We start from the raw sequence: 27675 nt of genomic DNA, 5'->3' as shown, positions 1-27675 counted from the left end.
CGGTACAGTGGAAGAGTACAGTGACAAATAATGAAAATACAAGTACTTAATACTCAGGAGGGAGTAGTGAAGGACAATGATTACAAAGGGGGAAATCAGGTGACAGCTGTGGAAAGGCTAAAATAAGGTGAATAATAAACAGAAAGGCTGATCTAGGACTGAAAGAAGTTACAAAACAAAGGGGGAAAGAATAAGACTGATGAAAGAGAACAAAATCCAAAAGTACAAAGAACAAAACACAATAAACGAAGAAACTAAATGAAAAGGAAGGAAAATATATGTCAAGGCCATTAAAGCAATAATAATAAACTGAATAGGGTAAGAATTTGAATGAAAAATGTTTTTAAAAGCACCTGTAGCCAGCAAAGGAAACTATATGCAGATGTAGTTTAAAGTTTAGATCATTCTAATAGGTATTTCTGGATTTGATAAATGCATATCTTTTTATGGCTAATAAAGTCCTTTGAGGGGAAATTGCATCAAACGCTCCAAAATGTTTAGAGGCAGTTCACAATATTACATTACATAGATATTACATGGTTTTAGAGATGCAGTGTCTTGGGTACGTTTCCGCGGTCTCTTAGTGGTTGTATTTCACCCTGAAGGCATCATGTGTTCATTCTTATTTACTTATCTTGCATGTAATTTTGCACTAATTCAGAACACCAAAAAATTCCTCCAAATAATTGTCTCTAAATCTGTTTGCATGTTGCAATTATGTGCAAAACCTTTGTATATTTTCTATGTTATGCCATAGATCCAATAAAATAATTAGAATTTTTGAATAAGAGCACTTTAAATAAAGTTTCCCTACTTTATCCAGACTGGTTGCTGCTTTTATGAGCAACCGAGCCAGTTGCTGACAGATGTGAAGTGTCACAGGAACACAGAGTCATTTTGAAGCAATGACCAGAGGAAGCAAAGAGGAGGAAAGAAGAAGTAATGAAGGCGTAATTTGCTAACCATCTGTGAAGTGCCTGGTTGCCCTGGGGGTTTCCTCTCCCCTGGAACTTCCCCTCTGCAGGGCCACAGGTGCTGGATAGATGATGATGAGGAGGAGATGAGGGTGGCTGGTAAAAAAGGAAGGGAGCAGTAAAGAGTGAAAAACAGACACTGAGAAGGGAGAAAAAGCAAAAAAGAAAGACAGAAAACAAAGAATGAACAAAGAAACCTGTCAATAATATCATCATGATGTTATTTGGATAAGGAAAAGGGAAGTTCATGGTGCTGTTACATGCATCAGATGTCCACACTTTAATGCCAGACTTTGTTGCATAATACTTCTTACTTCTTGTTCTCCAATAAAATGCCTCTCAAAAATTCGGAGAATAAATGTGATAGAAAAGGTGCAATCGTGAGAGTTTAAAGCTGAGAAATTCAACATGAAAAAATACAAAGATCTTCTGTAAAGAACGAAAGGACTTTTAAAAAGTCATAAATTTGACTAAATGTTTTAATTGCTGTGTTAAAAACTGAATCACACATTCACCAAAACCCTGAACTTTGCTTAACCCTTGACCTTTGCTGAAAGCAGCAACACCCTGAACGGAGCCATAAAATTCTCATGAAGAAATTCTCAAAAAATAGGCTTCAAATTTAAACAGGTATGCTGACATTACTAGAGCAGTTCTTTTCAGTTCTGTTCCTGGAAAGCACTTTCCTGCTTCATCACATTTAAACTGAAGAGTCAGTACTCAGCTTCTCCTGAACTTGATGACAGTCTGATGAGATAATTCAATTATCTGAGGAAGGTGTGTGGGAGCAGAGAACCATGCCAGACATGCAGGTTAATAGGTCCAGAGGATCAGTGAGTTGGGGAAATTTCTACTGTGGGATTAGAGGAAGGGGAACACCTTGGATGATTCCCAAACAAAAACCTGCAAACATTAGTTCTTATCATTTATTTAGTTAGATAATGAAAAGATAACCTTTTATTCATCTTTAATGTGATAAATAGCTTGTTCAATTCATCTGAAAAACTAAAATATGCATGTGAAGAATATATGTGGAAAATAAAAAGGATGTAACAATCTTATATTAATGCTTTCACTGAAGCAACAGATTCAGATTAAAGTCATACTAAACATCTAACATCAACTAGCTTCACTAAACACATGGACATTATTTTGAGGGTGGATAGAGCAGACTAACATATTTTTTCTGAAATGACCTTAACCAAAGCCCAGACCTTATACTGTTCAAAATTTGTGGATCATGCCTAAAAACTAAGTTGATGCAAGAAGACCAACCGGTCTGCCATTTCTGCCAGGAACATTTGTCAAATATTAGCCAGAAATAAATCAGAACCATGGTGACGATACCACTGTACAAAATGTTTGTGGTGTCTCTACAAAGAGTGAATGCAATAGTCAGCTTGCATTTCTGTTTTTCAGTCTATATGCATGATTGTAACCCAGTATCTAGGAGAAAATTCACAATATGTTCTACCCAATTCCCCTTTTTAAATTTTGTTAAACATCTGTGTTGTATTAGCATTTTCCCCTGAGAAAAACAACCTTTCAAATGCATTATTAAAAGATCCAAAACAGCTGGATTTTCCTGCTGATCCTGAGTCTTTGTAAATTTCTGACTGGCACTGAACACAACCGTACTGGCCGTGCCAGCAGGAAAGTAGCAAGTTGCTCCATTTTAGTTGGTGTGGCTTCACTGAGAAAACACTGATTTTGGTTTAGAGAAGTAACAAAATAAATCTCAATGTTTTAACTCTTGCCCACAAGTTTACGCCTCATTAAAACATCCAGCAAGGACAGAAATCCCAAAACCTCAGCCAGAGCTTCATGTGCTTAAGCTACATCTGTGCTGATAAAATACTAGAAAATCAAGTTTTAAAAGTTGCTCATCCTGCCCCAACATCCCCACCCCAACCCATTAAACTCTTTGCTTCCCCTTGAACACGCATGCAGGTTGAGGTGGTGGTGGCTGGACTCCTTCCTGCTTTGAAGCGCTCCAGTCAGCCGTATTGCCTCTGACCGCCTCTCTCTCTGAGGGGCACATAATGCCGTTAAGACGGCCCAGCTTCCTCTGTAATGACTGCTTCCTATGCTCTTGTCCTGCCTGGCTGGCTGGCTGGATGGATGCGTGGGTGGCTGGCTGGCTGGCTGGCCACCTGACAGACTGACCACAGCTCAACTCACATCTGCAGCATTACTATAACCCTAAAAAAATGAGTGTTTTATGTAACCTTGTATGCATATTTTACTGTTATAAACAAATATGTTCTATAATGTGCTTCAGATTCCTTCATTAAGGACTATTTCATATTCATCCTGTCTTTAGCCCCCTCAAAATGTTTTTTTTTCTGCTTTTTCAGTAATTTTCTCTTCTGTTTCTGTATCTGATCTGCATTTTGTGCTTGAAAGAGTGGAATGTAAGTCTTTAAGGAATGGTAAAAGACAAAGACTTTGCAAGAATTCACACAACTTGTTTGTCCAACTTTAGGAAGTGTTGAACACAGTCTTGCCTATTAACTGATGAGATGGATGGTTTCTTTATTGCTTGGTCCTTTGACTGACTGGGCGATTAAAAAGCTGGCTGCTTAAGTAGCTGACTTATTGGCTGAGGAATGTAGCAGGTGGTTCAGGCTCTGAATGGCTTTCGCTGCTGTGTGAGTACGTGCACATTGAGGATTTTGTCTATGGGTGAGTGCTTGTGTGCATGGTTTTCCCATGGTCGAATTCATCGTGCTGATCTGCAGGCTCCCAGAATTCCTCTCTAATCTGACATGTTTCACATTCACAATTTCCTCCGCTGATGCATGACTCCTCTGCCTTGAGTTTAAGCAAAGACTGAGGAGGGTAAATAATGACAACTGCCTGCCTGACCGACTTTCTGACTCCTTGTGGTTTGCACTTCCTCTTGTTGGTAAAGTTAACCCAACATTTTGTCTGGTTTTAGTTTGCTGTCCTGTTTTCTATCACTTCCTTTTTCAGACTCAACAAGTGTCATTTATTTCACACGCATTTAGATCAGGAAAAGAATAAAGTGTCTCTTACACATATGAATGAGTAACAGAGAGAGTTACTTCCTTAACCAGCCCTGCAATAAGGCTTTGACTATTTGCTCTCAATCTGGTTTGCATATGATTTTTTTTAATATTTATATTTGCAAAAATGTTGCATATAGTAACAGTACATATGGTCAGTACTGAAAGATAGTCAAGAAAAACAAACGACTGCAAAAATACAGTGGGTGGAACTACTATTCAGCAAACCAAATTTGTTCTCATATTCCACTTTATATGTCTCCATTGGAGCCTTTATAATCACACCAGATGTTGGTAACAGCAATGGTAAAAAACTGAAATGGCTCGATGCATAAGTATTAAAAAAATGAAGAAAAGGGTGTGTCAAAAACACAGAGAGCCAAGAAATCAGCTAAAATCTGTCAGTATTTACAAAGCATTTCTGCTGCTATGTTCAAGTCAATATATTCTGGCTTAATATTAACTAATGGCGTTTAAAAGGGTTTCTAATCTGTTTGTCTTTTACCTGACCACAAAAAGTTATTTCACCTCATAATTTTTCTGACAGAGGTCTCAAATTAATAATCAGAAAAGATGTCAAAAAGTAAGCACATGGGTGACAATCACTTGATCTTAGATTTATAAAGACCAGGAAATTAAAGGTACAGATTTTTCTATGTAAACAATAAGTTCTTCATTTGTCACTACCAAAAAAGGCTTTCCACAAAGTATTTAGGAGGTCTAATTAAGTTTGTTTAATAACTGAATACTATTTCCTGTGTGATTCCACTTTTTTGACATCATTTGTAGATTAATTTGCTTAGATGTCTTTGTATGTGAATTGAATTATTTGGATTGTTGCTGACATCTGGTGTGAATCTTACATTAAGGGACCCATTACTAATATTTGGTCTACAAAAACATTGACACGTTACTTATTTTCCCCACAGCAAATACCAAGGAGCAACTCATTTTGTATAAGATCAACAAAAAAATTCTGCATATTTGTGTCACAACAAGAGCTGGAAGCCACTCACATAACCACAACTGATCATGCACACACACACACGTACACGCCAACAACCCCCCCGCACACGCCAACACCCTCTTCACCCCCCCAACACAGAAAAATCCACTTGATCATTAGGTAAACAAAGGGCAGCGGAAGCAAGGGAACACTCTATCAGCAGGCTATCTGCAGTAATGTTGACTTTACCATCCCTGTATCTGTTACATGAACTCTACACTTGCACATAAACATGTTCCCTGTGTGTGTGTGTGTGTGTGTGTGTGTGTGTGTGTGTGTGCTTCAATGACAGTTGTTAGCTTTCACACATATCCAAAAATTTTATAGCAGTGTGTTAGACTGGCTGCTGTCTGTGTTATCAAGATGGAAATGGACGCTACAGCAATATTAGTGTGTTTTGTCACCAGTGTGGGGTAAGAAGTCAAGTGGTTGTGATATCCATTATTAATTACCCCCATGATGTGATACTGTTTCAGTCTTTTAAGGACCCCATGCATTAGGTGAATGAGAAGACAGTAGTACATTCTTTTCCCTTCAATGTTTTGTAATAAATGTGTCTCATTAAAAAAAATGTTGAAAGCCACCATAGCAATTTGCTAATAACAGGTAATGCTAAATGAAACAGCTTAAAAGATATTAATGCCTTTCAGTGGGAGTGCAATAAACAAGTGACGGTTATCTTCACCTTGAATTATTGAAATATTTTGTGATAAAAGTTTTACACTGAATTATCAAATGACACTTGCTAGCCATTGGTTACTGACAGATGATAAGTGGAGACTCTTTGTTTTGACATATCATGCTTTTGGAGTGGAAGTTTATTAAACAAGATTATCTTGAATCATCATATCATTTGTTTTAATAAAAAGTGTTTCATTTTGAAACAGAATATAAAATCTTATTATTTACTAGTTTGAGAATGCAATGGAGACATCAGGCCTACAGCTATTTTGTAGAAAACACGATTTTTCAGCAGAAGTCCTTTGAATAAGAATATTTGTAATTTAAATTGTCAAATCTTTTGGTGAAAACTGCTTCATATAAATGGTAAATAGCAAATTGCTAATGAAAAGTTAATTTTGCTTTACTCAACTGACAAATATTTTGCCTTTGAAGCATTCAGTTTCTGCAGAACGTGATGCACAGAAATGAGAGAGATGAAAATTAAGTGGCACTGGCAAGTCATTTGCTTATGACATTTCAGAAAACAGTATTTTTTAAAGAAGAAGTAATGGTTTTTAAGTACAATGATATCTACTATATGAATATCATTGCTTGATGTGTAAAAACACCTGACAGGTTGTTCCATTGCTTGTTTGCATTTGCTTATGATAAGAAGAAAATTTCATAAGGTCCTATTAGAGATCCAAATAGACTACAATTTATTGCATGTTTGCTGTAACTACTGTGTCAACTCTTCTCAGGACAGTAGGTAAGTAGCTTATTGCAAAAAATGTTAAACAGGGTAAAGTAATACCAGCACCAACACAAATCAGAATTCTTTGATGTAAATGTGTACATTTCAAAAACTGAAAGAATGATACATGAATTTTTAAAAAGTAATTTAGAAATCTTCTTTTCCACACAGCATTCTTTCTGTTCTCCCCTGTCCTTGGTTCCATCCTCCAAGCTAAATGAAAACCAGACGTTCGGCAGACCTAATCAAGATGTCCTCAGCTGAATGAGCCTTATTATGAGATGAGTAAACACAGAGTTCCGATGTTGCCGGAGGATAAAGTCCTGGGACAACCTAGAATTAGTTCAGAACAGAACTGCATCTACTGACTTTATTGTTTGTGGAGTACAAAAGGCATTTTTGTGTGCAAAATTAGTAAATACAAATTAGATGTTGAGTATGTAGGTATTTTCCATTTCTTGGTGTTGGTGTTTGACATTATTGTTTAGTAAAACTTCAGAATATGAAATTCTAAAGTCCTTGTGATATAGGGACAGTAATTGGTTACCAACAGAGTTGCACTGATGTACTGAAGCAAACAATACGACTTCTATAAACTCAGGGAATTTGCTGCAATAATACTTTTTGTTTATTTTTTAGAAACTTGTTTAATTGAATTATTAATTTTCTACTTACAAAATTTTAAAAGCAATGCTTTCTATATTTGTTTAAAGTTTCTTTTGACATTTTTGTACGGATGTGCAAAAACTGGAAAAGTAAATATAAACATGTAACGGATCTTTTTTTGTGACTTTGCTCTTCCTGAATTGAAGAGCTTAGGCCAGATTACTTGTGGAAGACACCTAAATATATTAGTATTTATTAAATCTAAATATTCAACATATATTCATATAAATGTAGTGTTGCTTATTTTTAATTGCCCAGACAATCCTTCATTTTGCTTTTTTGTGGTACTTCTCTGACTATATAGCTGCCTTTCTATCAGAGCATCATATGCAGAGAACCCCAGGGTTGCATCCTGAGGTCCCTTCTATTTACTACCTGCTCCTTCTGGTTATCACAACTACACAGATGATGGATAGCTTTACATTACAATTTCATCAGGGGACTATGAAGCCATCCAGTAATGAGCAGATGCATAGAATAAGTCCATGCATGTATGTGCCATAACTTTCTCCAGCTGAATGGAAACAAAACTGAAGTTCTTACTTTTGGACCTAAAGAGGAACAATCACAGCATCTGAATAGGCCCAAAATCTGGGCGTAGTGATGGACTCAGACCTGAACCTTCAGAGACACATGAAGACAGTTACAAAGTCGGCCTTCTATCACCTGAAGAACATTTCCAGGATTAGAGGATTAAGGTCTCAGCAAAATCTAGAGAAACTCATCGATGTGTTTATCTTTAGTCACACTGATTACTGCAATGTGTCGTCACAGATCTGCCTAAAAAAAATCAATTAACTGCAGCTGATCCACAACGCTGCACATCACCCCAATTGTAAAATGCACATGCATTTTATATAATCAAATATGCAATGATTGGATAATCATTGCATATTTTTTCTTACAGAAACTGTAAATAGTTGAACTTATTTCAGTAATGTGCAAACCCTAAACTTACTTTGCACAAAAAAGTTAATCTCCCTTTCTTTTGATCTAGTCTTGAGTTTTGAGGTAACATCCTGAACACTTGGCCTTATTTATAAAGTTTCCCCTTCATGGCCTCTCAGTTCACTTCAGTGTAACTTAACTGGTGGTCAAACAGAAAGCCCTTATCGTAGGTAAACATTCAGCGGCCACTCAGCCGTTCAGCTCCAGAGACAGGCAGAGAGAGATAAACATCTCTGTATCGCCATGCAGAGCTGTGTTCAAATTGAATTTCCGTTCTCCGATTTGGAAGCTTGTTTATGTGCTAAAGCATCTGGAATATTAACATACCCTTGCAAGAATTTCCTGGCATGCCCCATGAAGTGACCACATGCCTCTGTGAGTATTAGTGCAACTGTCCACATGAGTTGATATTTTGGTCTGATAGTGTGCTAGTGACTTTGGACTCTTGTTGATATTCCTGTATGAGGATACAGAACGACCTAAACACAGTCAAGTTTAAACCTATCAAGACATTTCTAATTTTGTAAATAGCAGGTTTTCCAAAAATGACTTGTCTCTCAAATTCACAACATATTAGAGGTTGGGAGCTAAGGTCATCTACTTTATCTGTCAAAATTACTATTAAAAGGTCTAGATTAAAGTTTTATGACTGAGTATGTTTGTTGTCATATCTAAAGAGGCTTCAAAAATGCTGAAAACCTGATTATTGATCACACAGCTGATGGGGTCCAACAAATGTTCTTTTAGAAAAGGCCACACTGACACAGCTAAGCATCACTCTCTATATGATGGGGACTATTTGAAGGTTCAAATCAATCCCTGTTTTATGCATCAGTGACTACACATGCCATCACAAAGATTGGAGATTGACTTAAAATAAATCACAGAGCCTGCTTTGACCATATGACCCATAATCCAGTTAATTATATGGATCAGGATGAAGTTTTCAATAATGTTCCCAAGCTGTGGCTACATAGATGCTTTTTTTTCATGTTCAAAATTGAGAAAAGCGTAAAAGAGCCTAGAAGAAAAAAAATGATCAGAATCAGCCAAGACTGCAGCCAACATAGACCATAGAGCCAACAGTAGGGCAGTAGAGTAATACTGTCCAGAAAACTGAACTAAGGTATTAATGTATCACAAAATGGCAACCCAAAGAGGAACTAGTGATTACAAAGAAATTTGAGTTCATGTTTACACAACAATTCATAAAATAATCCCTTCTTGTAACTCCAAGAAGGGATGCTTGGAATTACAAGGTAATTCAGCAATTTTACTCAGGTGTATTAAGGTAAAAATTGTGCTTAAATATTGCTCTGTCAATCAAATCAAAGCAGTTTTTTTCTGTGTACTTCCAAATTGCATCAATGTGAATAAGATTCAATATTGTTTAATTTGAAGAACATTTTGCCACAACCGACCCTTCATGGTGTCAATATGGCCCACATTGAAAATGAGTTTCACACTCCTGGTGTAGTCCAAGTCCATGTACAGTAAGTAGACCACAACATATCATCTGACACTAAAACGCTGATGCAGTTTAGAAGTGGAGGTAAATTACTGGTAAATGTTCTGTCAGTCATTCAGCCGAGATGCTGAGAAAAAAAAAAGCTGCAGCTGCATCTAGTTATTGTGAGTTAACGTGCAGAGAACCGTTTACAGACAGCAGTAGTTGAGGAAACACAATCTGCAGACATCAGCAGATGTCTTGTACTGACAAAGGACACATTAAAAGTAAACCTGGACTAAAAGAAACAAAGGGGTTTCCACAATTAACACCTGTGGATGTTTCAGTGGTCTGGTTGCTGACTGCTCTATGTATCTCCCAAAGTTATGGCAGAAAGTTTGTTGTGTTCACACCACTAAGCTCTGGATAGTTCACTTTCTTGTAGCAAAGTTTCATATTGTCTCATAACCCTGCTTGACAAACAGAGGATGTTTTATTTATTAAATGAGAACAAACCAACATTTCAGATTTTTTGAGGAAAAATGTGTTACTAGATTGACAATCAATAGCTATAGTGACATACTCCTGTTAAAATGTGTATTTTAGTCAAGACATGTTTTCTGTTTATAACAACAGACATCAGAGAAGACCCAGACAGTACAGTTACTGTACATATGCTGTGCTATCATCTCTATGTTTACATGTATATATATAAAAGCATATCCTTCTGCTTTTATATTTTAGATAGACATTTCTGCTTGAAAAACACCCAGTCTCTTTAACTGTGTCTCATACTTTCAAGATTTCTATTTCTAGAACATAAGTCACAAATGACCAAAATGGGTTATATTGTATGAGGCAATGTTTGTGTGTATTTCAATTAGGCCTTTTTATGGTGCGTGCCTTGCCAAACAAAGCCTTGTTCATCAGAAAGAAGCTGACACAAGGGTAGACGGGAAGGACGGATGCTGTAAAATGTTTAAAAACAACTCCCTGCATACTTATTTTGCTCTTGTTTTCCTGCAGCACACAAGCTTTTTTTTATTTCGGGGAGGGATGGAGGAATGGAGGGAAGAGAGGAAGGCAGGCTGGAGTGCAGAGCGCTGACAGTATTTATAGCCCAGTGTTCTGACCAAAATTATCAGTGTACCACAAAATAACTTCCTCTGGCCTCACCACTAAATAACAGGAAGCCTTTAATTGTACATATTTATTAATTTTAACGCACACATGCACTGTGTGGCAACACACAGCGGCTGAAAAGTGCTCTCACAAACAGCACATAAAAACATATTCTGGAGTACACAAACATATCCAGCGATGGTTTGCTGTCTTTATAAATAGAGCAGCTCCCGGAGCTCTGGAAACTCGGCTGAATAAACTTCCTCCACTTTCTGGGGTCTTTTTTTTGCTCCCAAGTTGTCCCTCTCTGTCTGCCACACTGATGCTCGTACAAATGGACACGACTGAGCCTGAGCACATGTGAAAGCGTACACAAACATGAGCGCACTCTGGAAGTCTGACCTCCATTAGAGAGCCATTCAGCTGAGTTTGGGGTCAAAGGTGAGAGTGTGTTAATAGATGACATAAGGGGTCTTTTCTGCTTGAATGACACACAAAAAAACCTTTTATTTTTATTTTTTACATCTTTAGAGTGTGTTTCAGTGTGTGTACATATGAAGATGAGATTTACTAAGTCCAGTCTAAATGCTACTTTCATGCCCTACAGGAAGTCAAAAATTGGAAAATACATCACTAATTTTTAATGTTTGGCTGTTCTTAATAAAATGGCAACAAAGATGAAATATGTACTTGTGAAGCCACAGAATTGACTTTGGCTTCTACACCTAATTCTGTTAGAGTTTTCACTTTTACGGAATGTAAAATTCATTAAACACACATTCAGCTAATGTCTGATGGATCAGAAAGGCCAATATAAATATTATTCAAAGAAATACATGAAAAATATGCAACTGCAAAGTACTGACTCCAGGATTATTGTGCATTTGTCCTGTTTTGATATACTTTGTGAAAATATATACTGCATATATATACTGTATATATATATATATACAGTATATATACAGTATATATATATATATATATATATATATATATATATATATATATATATATATATATATATATATATACAGTATATATATATATTTCTACTCTAGTAAATCTTTTATGTTGCCTTCCCTTTTCTGCAATCTTAAATTTTTTCTTTTTCTTTTTTGATCAAATACTGTAATCCCTCAATCACCGGAGACTCAGTAAAGTAATGCCAGAAATTTGGTTGTATAAAACTAAGTTTTTCAGATCAAATTTAGCATAAACTCCCCTTTTAAATGGGGTTTTCTCATTATTTTGAAGGCTCTTCATGATATTTAGGATTCTCTTTATGGTACACAGAATTTTTTTTTGTGTGTGTTTTTTTTCATTTTTGAATGACAACTGACTGAGAACTCAGTAACAAATGTGCATGTGTGTGTGTGTGTGTAGGGGTGGGCGGGTGTGTGTAGGTGTGTGGGTACACTCAGAACTCCATATAAATCATTAAAACCCTCCACATGACATTTCTTTAACAAGCTAACCTGCAGAAACTGAGTGTTTATATAATGCACCCTGATTTTGAACATTTTTTAGTCCCAAAATTGTTCAAGCAGATTTACATTTAAAATAGTTTTCTAATTTTACTAACATATTTATCTTGACTACAAGTAATATTAACATTTAAGTTGGTCCAGTCAGACTCCTGACTTGAGTCTGATAGAAGATTTGTGGACATTTACAATGGACATTTTTCAATTACAGCAAGAACTGTTTTCAAAATTGGTACTGACTTTAAGTTATTTTAGATCAATGTTTGAATTTGTATTAGAAAGAAAAAAATATCAGCTTTTTATGATTCCTAAAACTTTACATAAAGTGAATAAAACAAAAAGTATCAGAATGTCCTTCAAACTTTGCAGCAAGACATTTGAACACATCATAGACAGCATATACCTTGATTTTTAAGATTTTATTTGACCATTTAGGCTTTTTTAAATTTTTAACAATAATTAGATAGAAATTGAAAGGAGGGGGGAATTGCTGAAAAGGTTCCCAGGCTGGGAATTAAACCCCAGATGTAGGACCAAATACTAACAGCCTTTGTAAATGGCAACTCATGTGCCACAAGAAATTGATCTTATTTATGCAAAAGGAAGCTTTTAGATTGTCTACTTATGGCAGACACAATAAACATTTATCAGTTTAGTTTTATTACGTAAGAACCATGCAGAGATAAAATCCTTCTGAGCCAATTTAAGAGCCCTTGAAAGGGTCTGCAAACTCTTGAGTTTGTCTGTTTCCTCATCCAGGTGGATGCATTATCTGCATGTGTGCGTGTCTGCGTGTGTGTGAGTAAAGAAAAAAGAGTTGAGTGGGGTTGCGTAATCACCATGTGCCTGGGTGCCTGGAGCCGGCAGCTCGTTAACCTGCCTTCCTTCCTGCTGTCACCTCAAACTAAATAAACAGAGGCTATCTGCTGTGCATGCACACATGCACTAACACACACCCACACACCCACACACACGCGCGCGCGCACACACACACGCACACACACCCCTACATGTGTAAGTAAATGCCCTCACTTGCATTTGCGATCGTGCTCATGTAGTTTTCTTTTCATTTGATTTTTTGTGGGTGCTGCACATGTTAATCACCAGAGGCTCTTTCTTTTGAGGAGGAGAGATCATATATCTCTTTCTGATCCCAAACATACACACACACACCCACGCCCACACACCCCAGCACGCACGCACACAGGCACACACTAACCTTGAGGTTTTATTTACCCAATAGGGAGGATGTTACAGTTCAGATGGGATACAACATGTCATTGAGGAATCCTGCCTCCCTGACAGTTGAAAACAAGCTGCTGGATTCTTGTAAATGTGAAGTTTTCACTGAGATACCTAAGAGGCTATGAAATAAAGATGGAAAAGAAGTATTTGGTAAAATTGCCCAGTTTAGCTGTGTTCAGTTTAACACTTTGATGGGAATTAATAGCACCTTAAAAGTTCCATCAATAAGTCTAAGAGCAGCTTCCTGCTGACCACCACTGTCTCAGTTTGTCTTCATATTTTACCTCCACAATTTTCTAAGTTCATTCTCTCAATGTAAACCAGGTTACTTTCATTCATCAATGTTTGATAGAGCTGTTCCAAAAATAAGTTAATGCAGTAATGTGTACGTATGAAACAGCACAACTGGAAATATGGATGTTTAATGCCTCAAAATAATTTGAAGTCAGCCATTCAATGATGCCAAATATTCTACAAGTGAAGGACTTTCAAACCAAATGCCAACATACAGGACTACTCACCAACCGTTTTGCTTCCCTAAAAACCCTCAAATGCTAACAAGCCTGCTGCCAGATTTCCCTCTTCCCCGATTCCACGATTTGGCTTTTGATCAGTTCAGATGTACCTTCTTCACAACTTTTTTTCTCTGTGATATTATGTGCAGCTAAAGATAAAATCCAAATCTGTATATAATTGTAGCTTAAGAAAGCTTTATTAGAACATATATTTGTCCAGAAAAGTTTCTGAGATTCTGTTTTATTAGTTAACCATTTTTTTCATTTTGTTGCCTTTTTTTGTCTTTATCAATTCTCCTATAAAAATGCTGTTGAAGAAACTGTTAAAAATTGTCCTGCTGCTGTGATGAGAGAGCTAGAACTGAATAAGAAAGAGGAAGATACAAATGAGAGAGGAAGATGGGGGTGTGAAACTCACTCCAGGAAGTCATCATGCAAATTCTAGTGCACCATCATGCCATAAACCCTCTGTAATGTCTGACTACCAGTAAACAATATGTAGTCCTTTGTTTATTAATGCTCCCACTGCTCTTTCCTCCAATCTTCCTTTGTAATTGTTTTAAAAATACAGAAACCAACGCAAACCCCGACTGACTGGGAGGAACAGCTCGATTTAAATGTTGAAACACTGTTCTAGGTTATAAGTTATGGGAGAAAAAAGGGGCCTTGCTAATGTAATTATTTTTTATGGAACAAACACGCAGCATTGATGTGGGTTTGTTAAATGTGGTTTCAAATGTTTTGTGTCAGTGGAAGGAAAAACTTAGTCTTCAGGGTGAGCGATGAAAGAAATAAAAAAAACCCTTCTATACAAAGAAAGTGAGTGTATTTAACTAAGATGCCAATAAATCTTACCTCTGGAAATCAGAAAAACTCCTTAAAAGAATTTACATAAATAATTTGTGTTTGCTAAAATCAGTGTTCTTGACTTGTTTAGGCTTCAGATTCACTTAATGACCTGTTGCAATCCAGATTGTAGCTAGCTGAAGCACACGTAAGCACTGTTTTTCTTTCTCAGTTACAGTTGTGGTAAAAAAAATACACAATTCCATTTGATTTCTGGAAATCATCTTAAGCCCCTAAATTAAAAAAATAATAATCTGAACTTGACAGATAGGGGGAAAGGCCCAAAACTGTTTATTGTGCTGGCATAAACAAAACGTAGACCATACAGTACACAGTGTTAAGCCGCTGTTGCAATGCCTCCCATCTTACCATGTATGCTGGTATGATATTAAATGAGTGCCTGCTGGAAAACTAAGTACACCTTGTGAAACATCAAATCCTGAAACATTATGAAACTTATGTCCCAATTTTTATAATGCATTTGTGAAGAGTGCAGATTTCAACGCTGTAGTTCCTCAGAAAAAAGTACATTATTTTTGCCTAAACAACATACTTTTTGTCCGATGTTTTGCTTGTTTTCCCTTTTTTTTGCAATATTTAAGCATCAGTTGTTGACCATCTTAGTATAATGGAAGTTTAATAATCAGTCAGTACCAAGTGGTATACAGTCATTTGCAGAATCAATCAGAAAGTATGTTGGACTGCTAATAAAGAGAGCCATGTTAAAGCTTAATGTGCTAATGTTGGAGAAACAACTTATTGTTTCAGGAGAACAATTTATCCGCCATCAACAGTTGCCATGCCAACTAATCTGAGGATTCACAACATGCTTCTGTAGGGAATTTGATTTTTTCTCAGATTATCTGTTTCATGTTATGCTGTCATGACACAGTGACAATTTTAACAAATATGTAAAAAACATATATATTTTTTTAATAAATGTTATATACTGCAGCTTTAAGTTTTCATCATAGAAAAATTGGTAATGACTGATTCAAATCTATTTAATAAAAAAGATGATTAAAAAATTATCTTATTTTTCTATTTCATTTTCCATTTAAGTTTCAATATGAAGCATTGAATGGTTCTGTAAATGAGGCCAGTGTCACAGCTTAGTCTAGTTTAGAGTTTTTGATGAGTTACAAAGAGCATGTTTGTTTACATTCAAACAATAAAAACCTGTTACTAACAAAGCAGCGTTTCAGTTTAATACAGTTATAAGGAGTTGTGTGTCTGTGTTCCTGCTCTGAACTATAAAGCACAGGGTTAGGTTGGGTTTCTGGACATCAGGGAACACAGGGACAAATTACTAAATGAAACGTTTCTTCTTCTTCGGGTCAGGCTCTGTGCCTGTCCGATGTTTATGTCCTTGTCTCAAGAAGAGAAAGACAGAAGATGACCTGCAGGGGAAGAATTATGGCTTTTCCTTTTTCCAGCATGTGTGTCCTGTGGTCATTTTCTTCTCTGTTTTTGAATGTTTTCATTCTGTCCTCATACTTCTGGTGACTCTTTTTGTCCTCTTTGTTTTACTCCTTCCCCTCTTTAACTTGTGTTTTGGTTCTTTTTTTCCCCTCTGGGATCACAGCCATGTGCTTAGGAGGCCCTCAGAAATTAAACCGCGCACATCTGAGGTGTAGCAGGGGGCTAGAAGAAGAAGAAGTCTCCAGAAAAAGCTACGCTGCGCTCCTGGCCAAGACACCAGCCAGAAACCAAACTGGATGTGGTCAAACTGTCAAATTACTTAAGGAAACTGCAGCAAAACCTCAGAAGGCCAAAACAGAAAGAGAAGAGATTTACTTAAATGATGCAAAAGAGTAAAGAAAAGTTTTATCTGAATTGTAATTTATGATTTTGAAAAATCATAACCTGCCTGTCAGACTGAACAAGGTTTAAACAGGCTCAAACACAAATTACATTCAACTTTATTTTACATACTAAGTATATATACTGTATACTTTCTGTTGTTTCAGAGCTGTATTTTTCAACTCTGCCTTATTGGTTTGGGTAGAGAGCAGGACAGTGATAAATTAACCCAAAGATTTTCATTAAATATAGCACTTTAAAATTCTTTTGGAAATACTAGACTAACTCACAGTCTGTAGACAGTATTTGTGCTTTTAGAGTATTATTGTACAAAAAAGCCATAAAAAACCGTATAAAAACTGCATGTGGCATAAGGGTATTTTTAAGAGACAGCTGACAAAACGTTTTATTAAAACTAAAATACTATGTGTGGTTTTTGTGTGCTGGCTGTTGTGTTCTACAGGCAGTTTCTTTTTGACAATAAATATATTTTTGCTAAGTGCACAAGTTTCATTAATTCTAATAAGGTTATAAGGTGAGGTCATTTTTGATTACAGAAAATGTAATATTATAGAGTTTATTTAGGTAGGGCACTGACAAGCATATTCTAAAACTGCAATCAAAGTTTTGTGTAAATATTATAATGATAGAATTACATAGTAAAGAAAATACATTCAAAATAACTCCTAAGCTAATTGGTAGTAGTACACTACGGTACCGATTTAGCTTGTATGTTCTGCTTGTAATGGCCAGATTTGATTTGGTTGTAAAATTTGCCAAGAAAAACTGTGGTATGATGTTTTTCCATCATATCAATGTCAGAGGGAGATGTCTGGTTTAAAGGGCGTGGAAAGCACCCGACCTTTCAGATACCAAACGGGATTTTGTTAAAAAGACATTCCGTTACTTGTCGCTGAAGTAAACATGTTGCGACAGCCTTACTGTTGACTTTTTCAGCTGTCAGCCTAACCGGCAGTCTTCCTCTGTCCTTTTTTCAACCACTCACTGTGGAAAAGAAGCTAGTTTTAAGTTAGCAACACACATATTTATGAAGAAATTGTTTTACAGATAATCACAGCAACAGGAACTGAATTTTCACACACCTAACATTTGATTCAAAATCATGACAGTTTTTAAAAATCAAGAGTTTAACAATTTGATACTTTTTTCATTTAAAATATACATTTATGTGATTTAATAATAGTTGCATATCAGTTTAAATCACATTTAAAACTGAGTTCTGAAGTTTCCTCTGTGTTGGCTTCGTAGAACGGTTCAATTTTGTGGAAACAGGATTGTCATTCTGAAGGCTTCTTGATTACACATCCGTTGGTTGTGTGCATATCTCAGGAAGAGAAGAAGAAAATAATACTTTGCTGTAGATGCAATAAAAATAAAAAAAAATAAAACAAATCAAATTGCCGGAGTTGCACAACTTCCAAACATGGCTTTACTCCTCTGTCAGGGCAACAGAATAAAGATTTAGTTATTTAGAGAATAGTTCACTGTCACATTATCTATGTTATCTGGTCTCATGTTGAGATATTATTGTTCTTGACCTCAACCGGTTAACAGTAAGCTATCTTCTCTATATGGAGCGAAGAGCAGGGGTCCTAACATGGAGCCCAAAGAAACTCCTTGGAATGCTGAAAGAAAAGGGAAAACTACTGACAAACCTTCAATCTGCCAAGTGATTTGAAAACCAAATTAAAGCTCTTGGAGACAGGCCAAGTTTGTTTTAAAAAATTAAAAATTATTCAAATAGTTGAGATATGAAAGTGATAAATCATTGGCTCACTCTGCTTGGATAAATAATTGCTCTGGGTTTCAGATGTGTCACTGTTTGTAATGCTTCGTGTGTTTTCATGTGTTGGTTTTCTGGCTCCACTGAGACTTCACTCTGAGCTGTCACACTCTTCCTCCTCCCCTTCCTCTTCTCTTAAGAACCTAAGCCTCCAAATCTTCCTGTAACCTCCACACAGCGATCAGATGAACACAAACACATTCATTTACCTCGACGTATGTTGACAAAACTCCATGTTACAAATATTTCTATACAGGCACTGTGGCATTTGCAGACAGACACACACTAAGGGAATGAAGGAGAGCATAACCCAGTTAGCTAAGCACTGATATAGCTGTATTATAAGCAGACACTGAAATAAATTGGAAGTTAGAGTACCTTTGAAAATCCAAGATTTTCAGTGGCTGAGGTTGTGAACGTCTTCTGTACCTGGAAGACAGACATTGGGAAAGTAAACCAGCAAATCCACAAAGTTTTTCTGGAGTTGAGGATGAAGATGTTCCTGGACTTCTCATCTCTGAATCCAAAAATTACAAACTTTGCTTTCCATTATCAATATGTTCTACTTGGTTTGTGATAGCAGTATGGTGACCTAAATCTATAAATTAAAAATAAATAAATAAGTAAATAAATAAATAAGTAAAGGATCAGTTGGCGACTTGTGGTTTTGTCACCTCCTTGCAGATTTCTTCAGATTTAGCAAACACTTTTATGTAAAGTTTATTTTTGATCAGAGAAATTCATCAAAGCAATTGGAAAAAAACCCCAGTAAATGTAATTAATCAACCAGTGGCCCTTCTTGATATGGGCTGAAAGTGCAGTTGCCCAGGGCGGCATTAGAAAGGGACGAGGCACCCAAGCATTAGGAAAAAATATTTATATCTTATTTATTTGTTGTGAATTGAGAAATTTGCAGCTAGTAGGGGAGCTGGTGCTACTTGGTAGCACGATTAACAAATGAAAGTTGACACTGCTCAACTTACAGGGGATTTAAAAATGTATATATAATTTCGGCTCTATTGGTCTTTATTGAATAATACAAGAACAAAAAACTGAATGTTGAAACTGGATTTCAACCAAAATGAAAAACAAAAAAGTTAAATTAAATTTGAATCATAATCATAATCTCCACCATCTGCATAATAAAATCTCTGAGCAGAACAGAATCTTACCATTCATGAACTATTGCATAAATTCTGTTCTATCCCCATCAATAATATATATAGTGTTTCACTGCAAGTGTTTATGACATGCATTCCTCTCCCATCATCGTCAGCCTTTGGAGCGTGTGAAAGGAAGATACCATGGCTGCAACAGAGGAAACATCACAACCACATAATTGGTGAGTGGGATCAAACTTCAATCACACTGAACTATCGCTGAGGTTCTGTAGCCTGTTCTTTTCCCATATATCTCCTGCCATAATGACCGTGACACAGTACTGCTACTACAGGGTGTGGTTGACGTGGAATGTATGTAATAAGTTTACAGCCTTTGCAATAAAAAAAAGGAACACAATCCACAGGAGACATGAGTACTGTGATTTAGCCAAAGCCTGACATGTCAAACATCTGTTTCTTTTTAAACGAATTTTTATATGATTAGGAAGGTTTGTGTTAGACTGACATTTTATTGGAAAATAGAAATGCACAGTCTAACCTGTTTTTGACAACATGCCTATTTTTAATGAAAACTTAATGTAAAGTAAAGTAAGGAACGTTAATCATTTTGCAGGAATAACAGTTTTTTGTTTTTTTTTAGCTCTATTAGATGAACCCATATATTATTTTGGTAATGATCTACAGTGTCTTGCAAAAGTATTCATCATTTTTAAACTTTATGACATTTTTTTGTAATCCCACATTACAACAACAAACTTTGACATATTTTATTGGGATAGAACAAAATAAACTTTCCATCTGAAATATTTTGGGGTATATTTAAACCACCTTTGCAGTGTTTTATATTTTCTTTTCTTAATTGCCAAATACCTTAAACCTGGTCCTATTTCCTAGAAAGCATCCATGATCACATTTTGAAGTTTTGGCACAAATTCTCTATTTGATTTAGGTCTGAACTTTGACTGGGCCATCTTAACAAATGAATTGCTTTGATCTTAATAATTTAATTGTAACTCTGGCTGAACTTCTACAGAAAAACTAACCTTAATTCTAGTGTCAGGTCTTTTGCAGCCTCTAAGAGATTTTTTATGCTATCATTATTTACTTTGGGGAAGGTGTGTGCAGCTCTGCAGATTTAATTTTCATCCACAAAGTGTTTTGCATGCATTTGACCAGAGTGACTTTGTTTATACTGGATTTTATTGAGCGGTATTACATTAAAAGTCCTTGAGTATAAATCACATTTTTGAGATTTTTTGGGTATCATTTTTTATTCATTTCCCAGTCATTCACTACTTTTTGTTGGTTTAAAGGATACAATTCCAATAACAAAAAGAAAAAAAACAAATTGTATGAGTTTTTAAATGTTTACAACATGACAAAATGTGGCAAAGTAAAATAATATGAATATGAATGAATACTTTAGCAAGGTCATGTAATTCTGCCTGTTTACATAATGTGATGATTGTTGCATCTGAAGGGCTTTTGTGTAGTTAATTACAAAGAATACTTGACGCCATTTCAACAAAGTTAAAAAAAATCTTAGTCTTTGTTGGTTTATTATCTTTCCTGTTATCTAAGAGAGAACAAACTCTTATGTAAGACAACATATCATCCAATCATTGCTGGCGGGTATCTAAGTCAAGAGAAAATGAATGAAATAAAAATGGTCCTTTGTGAAAGCTTTAACTCAACATCACTGTTTCCAAAAACCTTTTTCATGTCTTATTTTTACTTCATATTAGTAACAACATAATTAAAAAACCTATGGCTAATAAATGGTTATTTCCTCCACTTTACACATTCATGTGTCTTATCAGATAAAACAAAAATTCTAAACATTCGTGATAAAATTAGATAATACGATTCCAAGAAAAAACAAAACACTCCAAGCTGATTACTATAATAATCCCATTTGACCACCGCTAACCCACATGTGTTTCTACTTCAGTCAAATGAGAATGATGTATTGCTCTTTTCAGAAGCAATTTGGAAAAATAGATGAAATTTTGTGGTCGATATTATTTAGTTTTGATCATTTTTTTAATTCACCGCGGACTCACGCGGAAACAAGCCCATCTGTGGTGAGAGTGACCACTGAATAAAGCTTTTGAGTTTGATTACAGCCAACTGCTTTGTGTATGTGTGCATGTATGTGTGCGAGAAGGGGTGTGTGTGCGTGTGTGTGTCAATAGAGGCAGGCTGCACAAACAGCAGGCTTGCTGTGCTGTCTGCTTGTCCCACCAGACACAGGAAGTTACAGTGTCCCGGATGTCATTGTGCCGCAGGACAGAGGTGTCTTTGTCTGGGCCGAGGTCACAGAGCAGGTGCGCTGTCTCTGTTCCCTCGCTCTTTCTCTTTTCCAATTCCTTTACCTCTTCTACTCTTTCTTTCACTCCCTTTCCAAATCTCCACCTAATTTTTCCATCAGTATTAAACAATTAAAGGTAGCTAGATAGCTAACAAGCTAGATATTTTGTCAGATTCAAATGACTAGGCTACCCCAAAATTGCATGTCTTCCAGTCAGAAAAAAAAATGTTAGAATTTTAAAAAACGAGTTTAAACCTAAATAAATGTTAGGTCTTTAAACTTAAAACTATTGGTTTTAAGACATGACTTAAATCTGTGCTGACAAGCTTAACATCAGGACAACTACAAGTTTAACATTGGAAAACACAAAATTCTTTTCTGTGTAAAAAACTTTGAAACACGTTTATCTAAGAGAACAAATAAGTGCATTTGACTTAAGGTGACTGTCAATTGTATCAAACAAGATTTTGGTGTTAATCCTAAGCTTTGTTTATTGTTAAAGAACTCCTTTTGCTGGACAGTGGTTAGCTTTACTCCCCATTAAAAACCTCAGGCTGGTGTTTACTTCTGGTAAACGCTCAAGAATGTGTAAACAGCTTTCAAATTTCTTATTGTTTCATTATAATACAGTGTGTTTACTCAATACTGAATCTTTGAAAAGTGGTGGAATTGTATTGCTTTGGATTTTGATTTAAGTGAATTCTAAGTTTGACCTGAGTAGTAAACACAAGATTATGATAAAAAATTAGAGGAGGAAGGAAAGTAAAGGTAGGGTTTATTTACATAATTTGAAAATCAGAAAAATAAATTGTAAACTTAACAGAATTTACATAGATCAGCCGTTGAAAAATAGCTTCTTTCTCTGATTTTTTCAAGTTCCCAGTAATTCTTACAATAAGAGACACACATGCAGGATAGAGTAATAGGATTTCCGAATTATCTGGCTTTTAAGCGTTTCAGTAAGACCGACCACTTCCTTGGCTTAGCTCCTCACCCCCCTTCCACATGCAGCCACAGTGACAGCCTTCAGAGCCAGAGGTCTTCAAATGCCAGATCACTTCTCATGGACACTACTACCACAAAATTTCTTGTAATTTGGTACATCTCCAACTACATTTGTGTGTCTGTGCATGACAGTGTGCACATACGAAAATATGTGGGTCAGCTGAAGCCCTTCTTGTAGCTGCAAAAGATTCCTTCTTTTGGAAACAATTCAAGACATCAGTTTTTGTCAGGAAGCTAATCCTGACTGATTATAATTCTGTACCTTTCCTCCATATTGTTAGAAGTTCTTTCCAGCAAGATACATTGACTGGTATCTGAATTCAGAGCTTTGATGGAAAACGATCAAAAGGCTCAATTTTATTATATGCTGGACGTTGCTGGGACAACATTGTCTACAGTTACTGCAAACTGAGAGGGTCCTGAGCTAGAGAGAAGCTCCTGCTCCAAAATGGATCCCATTAAAATGGACTAATAACTGCAGCTGCCCACACAGACAAGTCAAATATCAACTGTAGAAAGGCTTTAAGGCCAGCGACTGAACAGGTATGTCATCCAAACAAGAAGAACGTCTGGAGAAGTCAAGGTTAGGTTTTAAAATCACCCCCAACCTCATGTACAGAGGGCTGAGTCTACCTCCCTCTCTTCCATGTCTCTGTAAAACCAGAATAATTACCACGTACTTTCTACCTCACTACCCAAGCATCTTGATAATTATTGTTAAAAACAGCTTCTGCTTGATCTTTTCTGGGTCTCTTACTCAAACTTCATATACATGGAGATTTGGATTTAAAATGACCACTTAGTAAGGAAGCTTATTTCTGATAGGAAATGGGACAGACTTCCTTCAAAAGCTAGTAAAAAATATATAAATATATATAAACAGTATCAGTCTTGGGGAAACATGACATGCCAAATTTTTATGTCCTTCTCAATAATCTATAGAAAACACCAGGGATCAAACTCTTTCTATAGTAGATGAGCAACTTTTTGCAGGTTTCTCTTTAGCTCCACCCACAGATTCAAGTCAGGTCATTTCAAACATTAATATGTAACAGTTAGAAGAAATCTGTTGGAAAAACTAAAAAAACTTCTTCAAATCTAAACATGACAGGAGAATAAATAATGTCGGTCTTAACTGTTTAATTCACATGAGCTGAAATCCCCAAATTCAAGTTTGTGTTTCTAACATTTACTAAATGTTATAACCTGGGCTGCTTTGATTTGATTTTTTATTTTTCTGTGTTCCTTAGCTTCTTTCTTTGATTAGATCAGTTTTGTTTCGGTTTAACTTTAATTCAGTCCTTCTTAGTGTTTCTAGTTATGTTTATTTCTTATCTCTAGTTATTCCTTGCTTCTCTATTTTAACTATGTTTCTTAGGTCTAGTCATTCTTTAGTGTTAGATTCATTTCCTGGTCCTTTGTGTACTCTCCCTCGCCTCCTGTGCCATTTTTTCTCTCTCTCTCTGCTCAGCCTGATGTTTGCTCTCACACCTGCAGCCTGTTAACTCATCAGCCCAGGTCTTTTGTTCCAGCATTCACCCTCACAGTATTTAAACCATTCTCCTGTTCACACTTCTTGCTGGCTCCTCCTGTCTAATCCTGTTCTTTCCCTGTAATTTCCCTGTTGTTCTTTATCTCCTGGATTTTTATAGTTTTTGCTTCTCCTCTGCTCTCCAATGATTTTGTTTTGTAAGTTGTTGTTCTTATTTTTTCTTTAAATATTCAAATCAATTTGCTGTCTTAGCCTCTCTACATTTGGGTTCCCTCAACCTGACACTAAAGGTGTATGTTGTATCAAAAACTGGAAATTTATATTACATATTACATATAAAACCCACTACTGACATTTTATTTCTTATGTTTGTTAGTCAAGTCTGTAGAAGGCATTTTTGTTTTATGATGGTTAAACAAAAGGTTGCTTGTAGTGAGAAACATCTTATGCTGTTACATTTTACTGCATTTGTGTGGTTCAGTATTTTTAAGACGTATTTTTTTCCTGAAGGGTTTTGAACTGGAGACTCAGTTTTCATCTCGCAGACCTGTGACCTTTGGCAGAGCATGCATGACAGGAACTTCACAGGAAGAGAAAAGGTCAGCCAACAGGAACACAAGAGCACCAACTGAGCTAAAAGGAAACATTGAACTGTAGTGAGACATGCCAAGACAGCGCACCGTGAGATCCTTCATACGCACACACTCACACCGACATGCACATAACAAGGCTCAGATGCACACAGCTCTCACATATCTGCTGACCTGATCTTCTTCCTTATGTGTACACGGCAGTGTGAGAAATGTTAAGTCGTTGGCGGGTGGTTTCAGGTCGCCATGGTGATTTTGGAAGTTGTTCACGATGTAATCAAATGTAAGTTAACAGGGAGGAGAAGCAACATTAGAGAGTAAAGCATTTACAACAGCTGCCTGTGGAAGAGGACTTTGATATGTGAAAACTGTATTGGTTCACAAGGTTTTGCTGTACTGCTTCCTTCAGGGGTGAAGGTTGTTCAGAAATGGTTGGTGTGCTTCCATTACAAATATACTTAAATCTTTGTCTTTGTCAAAAAACATAATCTTGCAATTGCTGCGTTTATATTAAATAACATTTTTTATTAAAATTGTGCTTGACTAAGCTTGTTCATGCAATAAATCATTAAAAATCATAGCAACAACGTATGTAAATAGTAACATGAGATCATAATTCAGCCCTGCTGCTAGCGCTCATCATCTCTCAGGCATCAGAGGAGATGTCGGCGTTTTATTCAGGTGTTCGAGTGACAAGCCCCGCCTAATTGGGAGTGGCTTACTCATGCAGGGTTTGGGGGGAAATTGTAGTTGATGATTTTACAGAAGCGCTATGGATTCAACATGTTCAAGTGACACAATTTTTTATGAACTGTGCAATGCTAAGAGAACTCTGTTGGAGGCAGCTGCACATTGTCCAATTAAACACAAAAACTAACTACAAATGATGAAGAAGACGATTTCCTGTTTTCTTCTTTGTGGTTTTCACCAGTAGTTGATGACATAACTAGTGTGATTCAATAAAAGTATTTCCATTACAGTTCTGCAAAGTACATATATTTCGAAAAACCACCACATCACAGCGCATTTTTTTTAATTTTTCCTGTCAAAGACAAAATTTCATTGTGAAGTTTAGACTCCAGCTGAAGTTGCATAATCTTTTGCCAATAAAGATATCACATTAATTTGGCCTTTTGCACTAATAATTTATCTAGCAACTTATTATTTGCATTTAGCAAATTTAGGAAATGGGCCATTGGTATTTTCTGAAATGCTTTTGTATGCATTACAACAACTGGTCATAACTCAAACTAGTGTAAAAAATAAAAGTAAGCATGTGAAAATACTCAATGCCCATAACATTTAAAATGAAAGTGAGAATGATCTCCCCTGAAGATCTTGCAAAACAATTTATTTTGAGCTTTATGTGTGGGACATATGCTGGAAAGTTGCATCAGTTCACACAGTAAGCTGAAATCCAAAAGTCAAACTGGAGATCAATTTGTCCTCATGTGTCCTGTCCTGCTGAGTACAACAACAAAGCCTTAATGCAAACTGCAAGACTTAACACAAGTGAACTCTCACACAAGTATGCACATTAAGTTTAAATCATAAAATGTTTTTATAGAGCTTTATAGTGCTGAATATAATTTGCTATGCACACATCTTCACACATCAAACAACAAAACAAACAAGCACAGCGGCCCTTACTTCCTGTGAAGTCATACCTGTTATGCAAGAGCCTCTTTCTGTGTGCTTGGCTTCGTTTTTGTTTATCTTGACAAAAGAGAATCTGGAACACAGACAGACAAAAAAAGAAAAAAAAAGAATGAGATTTAATGTGTTAGTGCATCACTTCAAGCTGTGTGAAGGAAAGCGAGCCTTTTTTGGGTATTGAGACCTGGAGAAGAGTAGAAGTATGTTAATTTATTTATGTCCAATTAGTTGGAATTTGTCCAGCCAATTTGACAAATTCCGACTAGTTCAATCACACTGAAATACTAACTTTTACCATTTACTCTCTTAAATAAAATTAAATGTTTAACCATGCAATTACAGTTTGTGTATTTGTCTTTTGAGAAATATTTAGTTGCATATAAATCTTCTAAATAAAATGTCACTGACAACATTGTGCTTCCGAATCTAACTTTCCACTGAGACAAAAAATATTAATTTATATTTTCTTCAGTCATGATTTATACGTTTCTATTTTCTCCTTTTGCTCATTTGTCAAACCCAACATTCAAAGAATAAACTCAACTAAACACAAAAGTACTCAAGAAAGTTGTGTTTTCTATGGAAAGGAATGAAAAATACAGTAAACAAAGTTAATGGTAGCAACAGCTTTGTCAGTGTTTTCGTCTAAGAAGATGCTTCTGGATGAAGAACAATTCATCCCAGAAGGAAGAAACTGTGTTCTAGAACAATTCTTAAATTTATTCATACTGAAATTAGTGTGTCACTTCATGTTTGCTCCAAGTAATAAGGCAAAGCTAAAATATTTGATCTGAAATGCAGACCATGAAATATATTTACTTACTAAGTAAGAAGTAGTAGGAGTTTTCAATGTGTATTAGGTTTTTCAGTCAGTGTATGTATAACAGTAAAGATGACACAATACCTGCAGTGCCCCAATACATGTGGAGGTCAGTTAAACAACAAGAACAAAAAAAAAAAATTGAACACAGACATTTTGACTGGAAGGAGGAAGGCCAGAGATACGAGAACAGATGTGAACCAAAACAATGTTTTGCAATCCTCTCTTGGGGGAACGTGCATGCGCAGCACAAAGTTTCTGCCTTGTGCATGTGCATTTTTGTGACTGTTTTCTGTCAGTGTGAGGGGTTGAATGTCTAAAGCCAATAGATAAATGTACGAAATGTTATTGCTATGCAGCTGGCCGTGCTCCAG

The 27675-nt window shown here is 36.1% G+C and overlaps 1 long non-coding RNA gene across 1 annotated transcript; it reads right to left on the bottom strand.

The window, feature by feature from the left end:
• Window positions 1–988: 988 nt before the first annotated feature.
• On the bottom strand, window positions 989–26558 carry LOC111610137. The gene is made up of 3 exons (XR_002753509.1): window positions 26493–26558; window positions 18685–18735; window positions 989–1070 (listed from the first exon to the last, which is right to left on the bottom strand). It is a non-coding gene; the product is annotated as an uncharacterized LOC111610137 (long non-coding RNA).
• Window positions 26559–27675: the final 1117 nt, after the last annotated feature.

The sequence above is a fragment of the Xiphophorus maculatus genome, chromosome 11 (assembly GCF_002775205.1).
Source record: "Xiphophorus maculatus strain JP 163 A chromosome 11, X_maculatus-5.0-male, whole genome shotgun sequence".
Classification (NCBI taxonomy): Eukaryota; Metazoa; Chordata; class Actinopteri; order Cyprinodontiformes; family Poeciliidae; genus Xiphophorus; species Xiphophorus maculatus.
The sequence above is the reverse complement of the archived record's forward strand: the minus strand, read 5'-3'. Positions and strand labels throughout refer to the sequence as shown.